A 17905-nucleotide genomic window follows, 5' to 3' on the forward strand; every position below is an offset into this window, starting at 1 on the left:
CCAGGGAATTGGATCATGGCCTTTTGAGGGAATGTCCTCCATTTTTGAGGAGCGAAATCTCACAATGTCTGCCCAGCAGTATTACAGAATTGCCCCAGGCCAGTGTCCTTCCCCTCCCTGAATGGGAGCATCTACCATGCTTACTCTGTCCCTATGCTACCATTCTGTAGCAGATGTGAGAGAGGGAGCTTCCTCATCTTTCTAGTTCTGGATCCAGATTGGATGTAGAGACTATCTCATATCACCCAGAGACCCTGGACTTTGAGCTTAATGTCTTACCTGAATGGAACTTTCATAAGGGGTAGGGTATTTTGCGTAAAAGAAAGAAGGTGAATTATTTGGTGACTGGAATGACAGACCACGTGGTTACTAGTGCTACTACTATCAGTGTAGTTATTAGCCAGTCAATATTTTCAGGTCTCCTCCTGGGCCTATGGTTGGATCGCACCGCTCTGCTCACCCATCAGGTATGTCCAGGTAAGTTGATTTGGCCATATGCGATACAACTGAATGCATTTCTTAGGGGTGTGTGCGTGACTCAGTTGGTTAAGCGTCTGGCTCTTGGTTTGGGCTCAGGTCATGATCTCAGGGTCAGGAGATCAGGCCCTGCAGCAGGCTCTGTGCTCAGCTCAGCACAGTGTCTGCTTGTCCCTCTTCCATCCTGCTCTGCCCCTCCCCCTGCTTGCATGTGTGTGCTTGTGCTTTCTCTCTCTCTTTCTCTACAATAAATGGATAGATAGATAGATAGATAGATAGATAGATAGATAGATAGATAATCTTTTTTTTTTTTTTGAAAAAAAAAGAAAGTACTTCTTAGAGAAAGTCTTTAGGAATGAATGTGTGATTTGCTCTGTTCCCTTCCCCAGACACGGTGATTAGGTGCCTCTCCAGATGGTGAAGACTCCATCTGTCTTGGTTCCTGAGCAAGAAGGCATTAAAACCTCCTCACCCCCGGCCCCCAACACTATGACTCAAAACTGCAAATGGTCTGAATGACAAATAAGGCTTTGTTGTTGTATGTCACTAAATTTGGGAACTAACCTAGTCTGTCTATTATCAGAGGCCTTTCCTTTAGGCAAAAGAGTGGAAACAACTGATTCCAGAGGTCACTCCTCTATTACACTTGCAATCAAGAGGCTGTGTATAGAGCCAATGAGAGGCAGATCGGAGGACTCCAGGAGCTACCTGGAGGCTGTCTGAGAAGCGAAGAGGCTGAAGTTACAGGTATGGGGAGGAGACCTAAGCCTTAACACACAAGAAAGAGTTTACTTCAGACAGAAGACCATTTCCTGTGGTTCAAATGCAGCTGGTTAGATAATGTCACGTCATCATCTGTACTTCAGACAGCCTCTAACAAGTTTGTTAGGATTGAACACACAATGGATAATCTGAGCTTCAAAAACTAGGTCCTGAGTCTTCACAGTCATATTTGGCTACAAAACCCTTCCAGTGAATAAAATGTGGATTGTATAATGTTGAGGTGAATAAGCCCTTGATGGGTTGTGTTCTAATCCAAAGGGAGCCCCGTGAGAGTTAGTTTCTCCAGGGATGCCCTTGAGTGAAGAGCTCCTCTTTCAGAATCCAGTGTCCACCTTATTCGAGGTCTATAACTTCTAAGTCTTGAATTCTGGCACTAAACATTCATTAATAGGAAATCTGCTCTCTTTAATGAGTTGTAATCACTGAATTTGGACTATATGATTAATCATAGAAAAATATAGCTCCACCACCTGCCATTTGAAATTCCTGGCAAGATCTGAGTGAAACTCTCTGGAGATCAATGGTAATAGGAAATGAATGATGCTTTTATAGTACACAATAATCATTTTCTGATCAAATAAATGCAAATGACTTTGACTGCACAGCTGGCTAGGGCCGCCTTAAGTGAGCCAGGGACAAAATGATAAACACTAGGTTCTGTTACCATCTTTTACATTCTTGGTAATAAAGTCCAGGTTTAGGCTTCAAATTCTGTATGACCCTTTGCAATTAAATACCCTCTATGCTACACTTTAAGTAAGAGCTACTCAACAATTAATAGTATCTTATAACTCAACACTCCCATTTGAATAAAAAAAATGACTGGGCAAAACCACTTCTTAACACAGATAAAAATCTTGATTTTTTTTTTTCTTTGTTTGGCCATCCTCAATGCAAAACATTCTGGCTGGTTTTGACTTTCAGATGGATTTTTTAAAAAGACAAACACTCAGCATTTCCTTTGATTGTTTGCCTACACCTTGATCAATAAATCTTATTCACCTTGACAAACCACATTTTGTAAGCTATGCTGTACACTTCAAAGAGCTTGAATGAGCATTTCAGAAGTGGAGAGGGTGCTCCATGGTGCATTCTTGCCATTCGACGCAGCAGGAAATGCTTGTACATTCTTTTGACTTTTATTATTAATTTCAGAGAATGTAATTTTAAAAACAAAATATCCTCACAATAGCTTAAAAACAAAGCAAAACCACTGATAACTTTTTTCGCTATTTAAAAAACCAATATTTTAAATAACAAAATTTTAGAGCTGAACAAGACTTCAAATATCTAACCCATTAATTTAAAAAACATGGAAACTGAAGTCTGTAGGGTGCTTCAATCCAAAGTTTAAAACACTGTGTTTAGATATAAGCATGACTTTGTAGTTTGAAGCTTTATAATTCAAAGCAGGTGGTATCAGAGGCTAATTGAAAGCCTGCTGACTGTTGGGGTTTTTTAAACCAAAAAGTCACTATATTTAAATGCAAATGACAAAGAACAGGTATAGATAATTGCCAGGAAACAGTTTTTCAGCATGGAACTGATTTTATGGTTGAAATTCCTCCTTCTGTTTTGATTTGGTGGAATGGGGGATGCTGGAGGTCCTAGAGTTCAAATATTTGATGCTGGAATTGGGAAACATCTGGGTAAATGTTTGTGTATAAGAACCTCCTGAGAGCCCAAGTGAATATAATTGCCCAGAAATTATGACTCAGACATTCCAAGATGGATCCAGGAAGCTATACCCTCTTGCCTCACCTCAGCTTGGAAAACACTAATATATAGCTCTGTCTACCATAATCACATGAATCTCCTCCTTTTCCTCATTCTACTAAAGGTGTGGTAAAGTTAAGACACATAAAGTGGGTTTCCAAAGAACAGTATTTGAGTTTGAATCCTGACTGCACTTACTGCACTCACTCACTGAGTTTCCTTGACTTAAACATATTGATAATAAAAAGAATAGCTATAAAATGCTTAGCACCATAACTGGCAAATAATAGATATTTAATAATTGATAGTTATTATTCTTTTATGATTTAAAAACAATAGCAACAATAAGAGCAGTAATATTCTAGCCAAATCTATATATAAGATTATAGTTGGAATAAATTATAAATGAGTCAGAGTTAGGGATAAAATAATCACATGTGACTCCAACCACATTTGCTTAAAAATGTTATAAAGAACCCCCCCTACTTCTAGTCATAATGGGAAAACAGGAAGCAGATTTACCCTCCTGCCATCAATAAATGGGAAATTGGACACAAGAGATGAAACAACAGTCTTCAGATATTAGGCAACAGACAGATGGGATCTGCGATCCCTGAGAGGAGGGAGACAAAGAAGGCAAGCCTTAGAGTTTCCCTGACATTCTTCCTGGAGGCACAGTACAGACTGCAGAGGAGACAAAGGTCCCAAGCAGAAGACTTGAGTTGAGGAGACAGAACTGTGAGTTCAGAGAATCTGAGGGCTGAGTTCTGAAGAGGATGGGGCTTTATAGAGAGAGCGTGCCAGAAATCTGCAGGGGGGCAGAGGGGTGTCCCCTGGAGTCTTGGCTGAAAACAGAGACATGCAGGTAGAGGATAAATCTCCTTGAGGCCATCAAAGACCAACCCATGAGCAGTCCGCTGAATAGTCCTGAGAGCTCACACAGGCTTGGGAATCATTCGATCCTAGCCAGTTATCACTGCTGAGTCAGTAATCACTGGGTCATTCAGTAGGGACCCTCGAAAGACCACATTGAGCAATAGCTTAGGAGCATAACGACAATGTCAGACTCACCCTACCAAAGCTTAAAAATACACCTTGAAAGGATGAAGCTGACTTGTAAGTAAGTGAACTGTTCCACGGAATAGAGCCCAACACTCTCTAAAGGAAGACGACAGAATCTAACCCCCAAAATGGAAAAATTTACAGTGTCCAGTACTCAATAAAAAATTACCTGGCAGGCCAGGAAGTGGGAAAGCAAAACCAACAAACAAGAAAAAAAAAATGATCAAAGAAATGGGTCCAGAAGTGATAGAGGTGATGGAATTTGCAGAGGAGGTTGAAAATGTTATCTTAACTATTTTCAAGTATTCAAATGAAAACCTGAATATAATGAGAAGTTGATAATGTAAGGAGAACCAATGGAATGTCTAGAAATGAAAGTTACAATATCTGGAAATTTAAAATTCATTGGATGGGATTACCAGCAAGTTAAATACTAAAGAATAAAATGTTAGTGAACTAGATGTCGCTATAGAAACTGTCTAAAGGGGGGAAAAACGGCATAGAAAGAAAAATAACAGAATTTCACTGAATTGCAGGACAATATCTACAGATCTAACATGTGTCCTGGGAATTTGGAAAAGGAATGAGACAAGTATTTGGAGAAACAGATAAAAAAACTTTCAGCCTTGATGAAGACCATAAACACACATCCAAGAAACTTAAAAAATCCCAAAGGTAATGACAAAAGAAAACTATCCCAAAGGACATCATAGTCAAATTGCTGAAAACCACTCACAAAGGGAACAATCTTAAAAGCCGAAGGGAAAGGAGACATCGAATTTAGAGGAACAAAGAAAAATGACGAGAAAGGGAGACAGAACATGAAGACTCCTAACTCTGGGAAACGAACTAGGGGTGGTGGAAGGGGAGGAGGGCAGGGGGTGGGGGTGAATGGGTGACGGGCACTGAGGGGGGCACTTGACGGGATGAGCACTGGGTATTATTCTGTATGTTGGCAAATTGAACACCAATAAAAAATAAATTTATTATTTAAAAAAATGGAAAAAAAAGAGGAGAATCTTGTCAAAAGCTATGCAATACAGAAGAAAGTGAGATCACATTTTTAAAGGGCTGAAAGAAACATAAACAGTCAATAAAGGATTCTAGAGCCAATGGGAAGCCGTTGAGTGTCTGCCTTCAGCTCAGGTCATGATCCTAGGACTCTGGGATCAAGCCCCTCATTGGGCTCCCTGCTCAGCGGGAAGCCTGCTTCTCCCTCTCCTGCTCCCCCTGCTTGTGTTCTCTCCCCACATCCCATCAAATAAATAAACAAAATAAAATAAATAAAATCTTAAAAAAAAAAGAATTCTAGAGCCAAAAAAAAAAAAAAAACTTTAAAAAACAAAGGGAAAATAGACTTTTTCAGACATGCAAAAGTTGAGAGAATTTGTCATTGAAAGGCCTTTACTACAGGACAGAGGACGTGAAGGTACCATTAAGTAAAAAGACTAAAAAAAATGAATACGTAAATATTTTTTTAAAGTCTCACTTTAAATTTCTTTAAAAAGTAATTGCTTGTTTAAAGTGAAAACAATAGCAAGGTGTCACACTGAAGTAAAATATTTGAAAACAGCACAAAAAAGGGAGAAGCAAACCAGAAGTTATTTTGGTGTAAGGTTCATGAAGTTAAGCTGTGATCCCTGAGAGCTGTATCATATAGACCACAGAGTAACACCTAAAAAATAAATTAGAGCTAATAAGTCAATCATGGAGAAAAAGATAGAACTTAAAAATACTCAAATGATCCAAAAGAAGGGAGGAAAAGGAGAACAAAGAACAGATAAGTCAAAAAGAAAACACAGCAAGGTTCTAGACTTCTGCACACACATTATCGTACACCCTTCAAAAGTGACCTAAACGTTACAATTAAAAAAGCAGCGACTGTCAGACTGGATTAAAAAGTAAAAGTAAAAATTTTTAAAAAAGCAAGACCCAACTGTATATTATGTACAAGAAACCTACTTTAAATATAAAGACACAAATAGGTTGAAAGTCAAGGGCAGGAAAAAATTGTAGCACTTCAACAATACTCCTAAGAAAGTTGCACTAGCTATACTGACATCAGAAAAAACAGACTTCTGCACAAGGACTGTTAAACAGGGATGAAGAGGATTATTATAAAATGATACAGGGCTCAATTAATCAAGATGCCATAACAATCCTAAACAACAGGGCTTTAGAGTGTATGAAACAAAACTGTCAGAACTGAACGGGAAAGCCACATATCCACGGATATCATTGGAAACTCCAGCACTCTTCTTTCAATGATCAATAGGAGAAGTAGACAGAAAATCAGTAAATATATAGAAAACATGAATGACACTTTAAACCCATCTGACCTAAGTGACATTTATAGACTGTTCCAACAAAGAACAGCAGTGTAGACAACCATTTCAAGTACATAGGTAATAGTCACCAAGATAAATCACATGCTGGGCCCCCAAGGGAGGATTTTGGTGAATGTAAAAGATTTAAAATCACACAGAATATGTTCTTTCAGCACAAGAATTAAATTAGAAACCAAGAGCAGACAAATGACTGCAAAATTCCCAGGTAATCAGAAATTAGGGAACATACTTCTAAATAATCCATGGGTCAAAAAACAAATCATATGGGAAATTAGAAAGTATTTTGAACTAAATTAAAATTAAAGCACAACATATAAAATTTAGGGATTTATAGCTTTTAAGGCTATAAAGAGGGAAAAAAGGCTCAAAATCAATGATCTGAGTGTTCCATTAGGAATCTAGCTAAAGAAGAAAAAATTAAATTCAAATGAGTAAAAATAAGAGCAGACATCATTGAAATAGAAAATGGATAAACATTAAGAAAAATCAATGAAGCAAAACAAAAGAAGAAGTCAATAAAATTAATAAACTTTTAGCTAGATTAATTCAAGAAACAAATGAAGGAGACACAAATAACTAATATAAGGAATGCAACAAGGATATCCTTGGTCCTACTTCACTAGAGATCTGATAGACATTAGAAAGACATTAAAAATTTGAACAACTTTTTGAATGTTAAAAATTTAACTAAAATAGACAAATTTCTTAAAAGACACAAATAAGCAAAGCAGATATGAAAATGAATACATGAATTATCCTCTATTTATTAAAGATATTAAATTCATAGTAAAAACCTGACCAGAAAAAAAATAATACCTTCATGCCCACGGGGCTTTACTTCTGAATACCATCAGTCATTTAAGGAAGAAATTAACCAATTCTATACAAACTCCTTCAGAAAATAAAGGGAACCTTTCCCAGCTCATTTGATAAGGTCGGAGTCACTTTAAAATCAAAACTAGAAAAAAAAAAAAATAAAAAAAATAAAAAAAAAATCAAAACTAGACAAAAATATTATATGAAAACTATAGGAATCCAGATCTGAAAATTCTTAACTGCTGTAAGTAAAAGCATTATGTATAAGTAATATAAGTAATATATGTATATTATATATAGGAATACATCATGATCAAATGAGATTTATCCCAGGAAAGCCAAGATGGGTTAAAACTTGAAGGCCAATCAGTATAATTCACCTTATTAGCAAAATAAAGGAAATCATAAGATCACCCAAACAGATGTTGAAAACACACTTGACATTTTCAATGTACTTTCATTATAAAAGTCCTCAGCAAAGTAGAAATAGAAGGAAAATTCCTTTAAAATGATTAAAGGGCATCTACAAAAAACCTACAGCCAATATCATATGTAAGAGTGTAAACTTGAATGTTTTTCCTCTAGATCACAAATAAGACAAGGATGCCCACTCTTGTCACTCTTATTTGACATCATATGAGACCCTAGGCAGTAGGGTCTGTCAAGAAAATGAAATAAAAAGTATATAAACCGGAAAAGAAGTAAAACTTTGTTTTCAGATGACATGATCATCTGTATAGAAAATTTGAAGGAATCTTTTTAAAAAGCATCTATAAATAGTAAGTGAGTCTAGCAAGAGAAGAATTCAAGGTTAGTATCCAAAATTAATTCTATTTCTATAGGCTAATGATGGATAATTAGAAATTAAATTTAGAAATAATATTTACAATAGTATAAAAACATGAAATGCTTAGGGATAAATATACTATCTATATACTAATATATTATATATAATATATTATAATATATATATCTGAATACTGAAAACTACAAAATATTACTAGGAAATTTAAGTAAGATCTCTTAAAAAAATTTTTTTTAAAGTAAGGCCTTTAAAAAAGATTGAGAGATTCATCATGTTCATGGATTGAGAGTGTCAATATTTTTAATGTGTCAATTCTCCCCAAATTGATTTGTCCATTCAATGCAAATATCAATCAAAATCCTATCAGGACTTCCTATAGAAATCAATGTGATTTTCTAACCTTTATATAGAAATACAAATAATGTAGAATAGCAAAATCAAGTTTTAAAAAGAACAAAAAGGGAAGACTTACACTACCAGATTTGAAGATTCATGACAAATCTATAGTAACCAAAATAACATGGCATTGACACAGGATAGACATATAGATCAATGAAACAGAATTGAGACTTCAAAAACAGATCCACATATGTACGGTCAATTGATCTTCAAAAGAAGACGAGGAATCAAACAGAAAAGGGATAGTCTTTTCAACACATGATGAGCCCAGCCTGTCTGGGTAGAGATGAATGAGCTTTAACCCAAATATCAACTCAAAATGGATTCTAGATCTACTTATAGAAGCTAAAACAAAACATTTAGAAAAGAAACAGGAAAAAAATATCTGTGATCTTGGTGTATGAAAAACTTCTTAATTGGGGCACAAAAAGTATAATCTATAAAGGAAAAAGGAAGAGTAAGGACTTTACCATTTATTACCTTTTGAAAAACCATTAAGAAAATGAAAAAGCAAGCCAAAGACTATGAGAGAATATCTGCTGTGCGGTTATCTGACAAAAAAACTCACGTCAAGGATATAGAAAGAACTCATAACTCAGGAATAAGATAATTCAGAATAACATGGGTGAAAGTTTGAACAGACACTTCACCAAAGTCCAAAAAACACATGAAAAGATGCTCAATAAAATTAAGCCATCAAAGATACTCAAGTGAAAATCACAAAGAGATACTAATACATATCCACTCAGATGAATGCAATTTAAAGACTGATAATATAAAGTTTGGTGATGACGCGGAGCTCCTGAAAAGTTCATACATTGCTGGTGGGAATATTAAACAGCGTAATTATTTTGCATAGAGTGGGGCGGCTTCTAGAAAGTTACGTACCATTTCCCATTAGACCCAGTGATTCTACTTCTGGGTATATACCCAGGAGAAGTGAAAACATACGTCCACACAAAAACTTGCGCGTGCATGTCCATAGTAGCCTTATTCATAAACAGCCAAAAACTGGAAATAATGTCAATATCCCTTACCTAATGAATGCATAACCAAACTGTGGCATGTACTTAGAATGGAGCACTATTCGGTAATAAAAGGGAACACAGTACTGATACGTACAACAATAGGGATAAATCCTAAAAAACATGCCCAGCCAAAGACTTGAGACACCTAAGAGTCCGTACGGTATGATTCCATTTATATAAAATTCTGGCAAAGGCAGATCTAGTCTGTAATGTTAGAAAGTCGATCAGTGTTTGGCTGGGGCTGGGGCTGGGGGCTGGATATGGGCAGGGACGGGCACCAGGGAACATTTTAAGATTATGTAACTGTTTTCGGTCTTGGCTATGGTGTCTTATATCTTGATTGTGGTTGTGGTGCTGGTTATACAGGTGTATACATTTGCCCAAACGCATCAAATTGTACGCTTAAAGTGTGTTTTACTGGGCCCCAGGGTTGCAGGTATTGTGTGAAATTCATGGTAACGATAAAATTGATCTTTAAGATATAATACTATCGGTTTCACGGTTTTGTTATTTATGTATTTGTTGAACAAAATCTGTCTAGCTGCCCAGCACTGTGCTAGGGCTTTAGGGAAATCCCAGTGAACCAGACAGACAAGGAATTTGCCCTCATGGACGTTTCATTGTGGTTGTGAAGACAGATGGGGAATGAGTCTGTTAAATGAAGGAAATGGCTCAGTCGGTTGAGCGTTTGACTCTTGATGTCGGCTCAGGTCATGATCTCAGGGTCCTGAGATCGAGCCCTGCACCTGACTCTGCTCAGCAGGGAGTCTGCTGGAAATATTTCTTCTCTCTCTTTCTCTCTCTCTATCTCTCTCTCCCCCTCTGGCCTTCCCTCTACTCATGCACTCTCTGTCTCAAATTAAATAAATAAATAAATAAATAAATAAATAAATAAATAAATAAATAAATAAATTAGATAGATGATAGATAGATAGATAGATAGATAGATAGATAGATGATAGATAGATAGAAGGAAATGAATGTTCACAGAAGCATCACCCATAACAGCAAAGGGGAAACAAGCCCATTGCCCAACAACTGATGAATGGATCAATAAAATGCTGTACATACAACAGAATGTGGTATATACAATGGAATTTATGTCACTCTTAAAAGGAACGAAGTTCTCACACGTGTCGCAACGTGGATGGACACGGAGAACATCGTGCCGAGTGAAAGCAGCCAGGTACAAGGGCTACCTACTGCAGGATCCTGCTTGTCGGCAGTGTCCAAAGTTGACAAATCCATAGCTGCAGAAGTAGATTCATGGCTTCTAGGGGCTTGTGGAAAGGGAGAATGAGGACTGGCTGCCCACGGTTTCTTTCTGGGGTGATGAGAACGTTCCACAGTTAGAAAATGGTGCAATTGTGGGACGCCTGGGTGGCTCAGTGGTTAAGTGCCTGCCTTTGGTCCAGGGCGTGATCCTGGAGTCCTGGGATCAAGTCCCACATCGGGCTCCCTGCATGGAGCCTGCTTCTCTCTGTCTCTGTCTCTGCCTCTTTCTCTCTCTGTGTCTCTCATGAAAAAATAAAATCTTAAAAAAAAGAAAATGGTGCAATTGTATGAATATCTTAGAAACACTGATTTGTATACTTTAAAAGAGTGGATTTTATGGCATGTGCATTGCCCCTTAATAAAAAATTTACTTTTAAACAAGCTGAATGGAAGGATGATGGTGACATGTCGCTGTAAGAGTTAAGGGAAGAGCAGAGAAGAAGCCACTGAGTGGGGTAGGCGGGGAAGCCTCCTGAAAGGAGCTTTCGGGAGGGGCCAGTTCTGTACTAAAAGGGCCTGGAAGCATGAACGTTTTGTCTAAACCTAAGAACTGATGGGAACTCCCTGTGATCCCCAGGGCATGGGGTGTGGGGGCAGGGATAATTCATGATGAAGCCCAAGAAGATGAGCAAGGCCAGACCATACACATCAGAACGATGATTTTGGATAATGCTTCTTTCCATTTGCTTCAATAAAAAAGTGATTTGGTGAATAAGGTGTGGAAATTGTATGGTTCTGAATGTGATCAGCTTTAAGTTAGAAGGCTATCCTAGAAATTTTAGAGAAGTCTAGCTGCAAGGTGACCACAGTGGGTGTCACAGGTTCAGGACACAACAGGCTCCTGCAAACTCACTTCTCTTTTCTCCAAGGAATACCGTGCCTTCCTGACGCATACACAGGGCTCTACAAAGCCAGAATGACCAAAAGGAAAGTATTTACATGTACAGATGTGGAAGGAAACCACCAATGGGAGTGGAATTGCTTTTATTCAAGGCTAAATTTTCAAGCCTGTATCAAATATCACAGGGCGAATGGCTTTTTCTAGGATTCATTGCCCAGTTACCCACTTACCCATAATTTGCCACTGATTAGAAGTAGGCAATTATCATTGTAATTTGTCTTTATTGGCCTCATTTTCCACTTGAAAAAGCCAAACCATCATTTTTTTTTTCCAGCCCTATGATTCCTAACCCTTTTGGAATTCACATCTTATGTATTATTTATTTCATAATATCTCTTCATCCCAAGTGGTAGGTTTTATGTGTCTTTGAGATGGATTAAAATTAAACTAGATTTTGAAAATTACTTAAATTTGTCAACACACCTGAGTAAAAGGGTGACATCATGGAGTATGTCACGATCTAGGCTAAAAGTTCCTCTAACAGGTTTAGGATTCCACAGATAGAATTTAAAATTAGGCCAAACTATCTCATTTTACACAAGTGGAGACCTTGGCCCAGAAACATGAAGTGACTTTTCCCAAGGTGTCTCCTAGTGAATTTAGGGGACAAAGGGACAGGAACAGAAGAACCCTTCAAGGGAGTTTGGTTTCTTTAAGTGGTTTGTAAAAAGTATAAACACCACAAACAGGAAAACCTGACCTTTTTTTTTTTTGTCTTCAGCTATGTTTTGGGGTAATTTGTTATGCAAAATACACAGAATTAGTTATATGGGATGCATGAAAATCACAGCAAGATGAATAATGAAATTCACTTGTTCCATTGATGAGGAAGTTTAGGGAGTGATTAAGGAGGCAGGCTCCAAGGGGCACCTGGGTGGCTCAGTTTTTTGAGTATTCAATTCTTGGTTTCAACTCAGGTCATGATCTCAAGATGGTGAGATCGAGTCCCATGTCGGGCTCTGCACTCAGTGGGAAATCTGCCTGGGATTCTCTCTCTCCCTTTGCCCCTCCTTTGCTCCCCCCTCTCTAGAAAAAATAAATAAGTCTTAAAAAAAAAATAAGGCAGGCTCCAAAAGAGAAGTCAGACACAGAAGAATACTTATGCATCAATTCCATTTATATAATGTTCAAAATCAGGCAAAACTAATCTATGGTGTTAGACATCAAGAGAGAAATTTTCATTTGGAGGTGGGCACCATGAGGGATATAGCTTCTGGGGTCCTGAGGAATATAGCTTCTGACGTCCTGATTTATATCTTGATTACATCGATCACTGATCGCAATTCTGGTTACCAGATGAGTTTCCTCAGTGAAAATTCATTAAGCTGTACAATAGTGATTTATACACTTTTCTCTGTGTGTGGTGTGCTGCCGTCTATGGCTACCCAACAAACTACCTCAAAACCTAAGGGCTCGAAACATTTATTATCTCACAGGTTCTGTACGTCAGGAGCAGGGGCATGGCATAACTGAGATCTCTGCTCCTGGGTCTCTGACACAAGATGTCAGCTGGGGCTGCAGCCTCACCCCAAGGCTCGCCTGGGGTAGTTCTGCTTCCAATTTACTTATGTGGTCGGGGGCAGGATTCAGTTCCTTGTGGGCTGCTGGACTGAGGGCCTTGCTGCATGCTGGCTGTAGGCCAGAGGCTGTCCTCAGTTCCTGACCACATGGGCCTCTCCGATATGGCAGCACCAAAGCATGCAAGCCAAGAGGGAAATAGAGAGCTACCAAGATGGAGGTCATGGGCATTTGTGACCCAATCATGAAGCATCATTGCATCACATGTCAATTTTTTTTTTTTTTGAGAGAGAGAGTGAGAGAACAAGAGCAATGGGGGGGGACAGAAGGAGCAGGAGAGAGAATTTTAAGCAGAATCAGGTGCAGGGCTCAATCCCATGACCCTGAAAACATGACTTGAGCCAAAATCAAGTTAGATGCTTAACCAATAGAGCCACCCAGGTGTCCCCATGTGTCATATTCTATTCATTATAGTCAAGTCACTAGGCCTAGCCCAAACTCTAGGGGTGGGGATTACATAAGGGGGTGAAGACCCAGAGGGAGGAATCCCTGGGAGTCATTTGAAAAGGCTGTTCATCATATGCATTCTACTTCAAAACAAGCTTATTAAAATAATAATAATAATAATAATAAGACAAGCTGAGGCATCAGGCCAACTTGGGTTTGAATCATATCTCTCCCGTTGTCTGGAAGAGATTGCACAACTCATTAAGGTGCCGTCCAGCTGTTTCTCCATCTATCAAAAGGGGTACTAGCTACCTCTTTCCTAGAATTGTTATAACTGTTAATTTAGGGAAAGCAGGCAATGGTTGCAAAGCGCTGTTGCAGGCTCTGCCACAGATTAAGTACTCAGCACCGTTATTATGATTATTTAAAAGATATTCCTAAAGTGATTTTATTACAAGTAGAAAAGAACAGGACTACATAGTAAGACATTTTGAGGAAACAGACTCTGAGATGGTAGGCCACTTGTCTGAGCCAGGATTTGAACCTGGATTCATTAGCCCCAAAGTCATTTCTATTTTCTGCATCCTCTGCTTCCCTATGGTAGGCACTGACTGGCTTTCCCCTCCTATATCTGTCCCCTCGAGGTCTCCGTTCACACTGCTGTCAGACTAAATGTCCTAACATCTCTTTCTTCATCTGAAATTCTCCAGCTGAAGATGTCCCAGTTGACTTCATTTATCAAGTGAGCTTTCTCTCCGCAGCCTACAGGAGGCCCTGAACTTGGTTCTAACATCTGCGCACTGGCTTTCCTGCAGTTCTCTAGTATATATCCTCTGCTCCAAGCATCATGAGCTCATTATGAGCCCAAACCATGTCATGACCCATGTGAGCCCCACCTCCATACATTTGCACTGCTTTTCCTCTTCCCTAAATGTTGTTTCCTTAAAATTTCTGTCTTTACATCCATCCATCCATCCATCCACCCATACACGTGTACCCACCCATCCAATATTTGTTAATCCATTTCTGGGTGTCTTGCATTGTGCTAAGCACAGGAACCATTACAAGAAAGAAGAGGCATGACTCTTAAGAGTCAGTCATACGTCAGTTAGAACATACTGTATGAAATGCTATAGGAGAGAACTATAAAACCCTGTTGACATACTTCTTGTGGTCCGAGGATCAGCTATAATTTCTGGTCTCCATGCTGCCTTCCTGATTATTCTATTACACTGTCGTTTCTCTAAATTTCTACTGCTCCATTGTCCATCTAATGGCTTCATGTAGAAAATTGCCTTTGAGATGGTTATATGAGAAAGGGGATTTTTAAAGCTTTTTGGGGAACTTATTATGAGATTAAAGCAGTATACAAGTTGTCTTATTGAATAATCCCAACAACTCCGCCAAGTAGTTTTGATCATGCCGTTGTATAGCTAAGGAAACTAAAGATGTAGAGAGATGAAGTTCAATGTCTTAAAGCAAAGTAGTGCTAGTGCTTGGACTCAAACCCTGGTCTACCTGACTGCAATGTCCTTACCTGTTCTGAACCTCTCATTACACCCTTCTTGTCTTCCCTTTGTGATGCAGCAAAGAGTGTTGGCCCTGTAGCTCAATACATGATGAGAACAGTGTCTAACCTTTAATTTTTCACCACGGTTACAAAGGCCTTTTCCAACCACTAATTCAAATATTTACTGAGTGACAGAATGATCTGTAGAAGCCCCAAATAGGGCATCTCATCAATAAGACAAGAAGCCTGATGGATCTTTTATCAAGCTCATCGCTGTGGGCTTCCTTTGGAGTTGGACTTCTCAAAATAGTTGGCCACACTGTCAGGGTTGGTGCCTCTGTTGTGACAACTTCACTCCAGCACAGCGTCCTTTGGAAAGAGCTCGGGCTGCCAGGCCTTTTACAACAAAACCCTCTTTTTCTTGGGAATTCTCAAATGTGGCAGTGAGCAGATGTGCTCACAGAGCCTCTGAATGCAAGCACAGACGGAACGCTCTGCATAGAAATTGCGAGTAAACCTCACAACTGGGGAACATAAAGATCTTTTATTTGCAGAAGTTGGAGGTTGTAATTTGAATGTGTGAAATTGCCAATAGTTTGGTAAATACGACGGCCCACCAGCAGCCTTAAAAGGGAATTGAAGCCGTTTTAAAAATCAGTGAGGTAGGCAACGCGTGGGTGTGTGTGTTTTCCATGGAACCAATAGAGAGATTTATACGAGATGCAAAATACTCTTTAAGTCATTGAGTATGAGAATGGGTCATTAGGAAGGTGGTGGATTTGTTCTAACCAGTGGAGGCCTGCTGGGACTTTCCTAGTCTTCAAAATCCTGTGGTGGTTCCATATTGCCTGCAGAAAGAAATTCATTTTCTTTGCTCTGGTATTTTCCACTCCAGCTCCAGCCACATCCACCACGCTTTTCCTTTTGGCACCTCATTCTCCAGAAAGATTCCAGTTCCTCCTACCTCCTTGGACATGGGCTCCATCTTCTCACCTTACATCTCCGCTCACGCTTTCCTGCCTGTAATACCCTCCTTGTCACCACCACATGTTTAAATCCTACCCTTCTTTCAAAACTAGGATCATCCTTGGCTCCTGCCTCTCTCTCATCACCCCTCAATGCAACCCAACCCAATCTTACTGGCAAGCCGTGCTGGTTCTGCTTCCAAAATAGCTCTGAACTGGGAACTGGTTTCTCTCCCCAGTTCTCATCCTTGCCCAGCACCATCATCTCTCGCCTGATGGATTACAATAGTTTCCTCTCTAATTTCCTCACCTTGGACTTGGCCCACACAACAGCCAGATTTTTTTTTTTAATATAAGTCAATTAATCCACTCCTATGCTTAACCCCCTTCAGTGTATTCCTGTAACACATCACATCAAGCCCAAATGCCTCCACATGGCTTCCGAGGCCCCTGAAATCTGGCCCTCGCCACCACTTTGACTCCATCCCACTACCCTCTCCCTCTGGTCACTCTGCTCCACAACTGAGGTCCTGGGCGGAGTAACCTGTGAACAATCCCATGTCTTACTCATCCTTAAGCCCCCAACAATGTCCTACACAGTGCCTTGTTACCAGTAGGGACAAATCGATCTTTATTAGTTCAACAATAATTCTCTGACTTAAAATAGGAGTTTAGACCATCAGTGGTATATCACAAAAAGCCAACCATCATTGTTTAAGGGCGCCTTTGTTGCATTCTGGGGGAACCCTATTTCTTTTTTCATGATGCTAGTTATTTTTCTTTTGGGTAGCTGCCATGTGGAAAAATAAATACATAAATCAGGCAAACCTACAGGTGGCATTGTTCTGGGAAAAATGTGGAGACTTAATTAGCAATAAGACTCCACACATTTTGACTGGGCCAAACCAAATCAGGCTGCCAATTTCTCATTAATTCTTGTTAACTGCCTTGCATTCAAGCCCTTCAAGGACAGCATGTGTTTGATGAAATGGCCTCCAAATCTCATAACAATTTGCTCGTCTTTAGAAATGCACCCCTGGAGAGCGTCTGATAAAACAGGAATCCCTACATATCAGGACAATACTGAAGAAATTGGTACAGTTTGACCTTCACATTTACTGTTAATCTTAGCTAATACTTAGTGAGTGCTGATGAGGCCCCAGGTTCTACTCTGCACATATTAGCTCATTTAATCATCAGAAAACCTTAAGAGTAAGCCCTCCATTAGCTCCATGCTATAGGCAAGGAAACGGAGACACCAAGAAGTTGGGTATCTTGCCTAAGGTCACACAGCCAGTACTCGGTAGATCCAGGATCTAAGACCAGTTAGGTCAACTCCAGAGCCTATATTTTCAACAACTACTCTAAAAATTTTTGTGACTTTTAATTTTGATATATTTTGAAAATTACAGCAGAGTAAGAATTGTACATGAAACTCCTATATGCCATTTACCCAAATCTACCTATTGCTTATAATTTGTCTCAGTTGCTTTATTATTCTTTCCATACATGTTACATACTTATACGATATTAGGTTTTCCTGACCATGGAGTTGATTGGAGATATTGTGCCTGGATAACCTTAAATATTATGGTATGCATTTCCTAAGAATATTCTCCTATATAACCACAGGGCTGCTATCAAAATCAGAAAATTTAACATTGATACAACTTAACATTGATACTACTTTCTAATTTATAGTCCATATTCAAATCCCATCAATTGTCTCAGAGATGCTCGATACAGCTAATTTTGCCTTGGTTGGGGTACAACCCAAGATCATCATGGCATTTAGCTGCTTCTAGTCTGGTACCTTTAGTGTCCTTAATCTGGAGTAACTCCTTAGGCTTTCTTT

At 39.0% G+C, this 17905-nt stretch overlaps 1 protein-coding gene across 3 annotated transcripts in view; it reads right to left on the minus strand.

Moving 5' to 3' along the window:
* KAZN (kazrin, periplakin interacting protein) overlaps positions 1-17905 on the minus strand; it is a 1010923-nt gene that overhangs the window by 635739 nt on the left and 357279 nt on the right. The gene's annotated exons all lie outside the window — the stretch shown is intronic.

Source organism: Canis lupus, chromosome 5 (assembly GCF_048164855.1).
Source record: "Canis lupus baileyi chromosome 5, mCanLup2.hap1, whole genome shotgun sequence".
Lineage (NCBI taxonomy): Eukaryota > Metazoa > Chordata > Mammalia > Carnivora > Canidae > Canis > Canis lupus.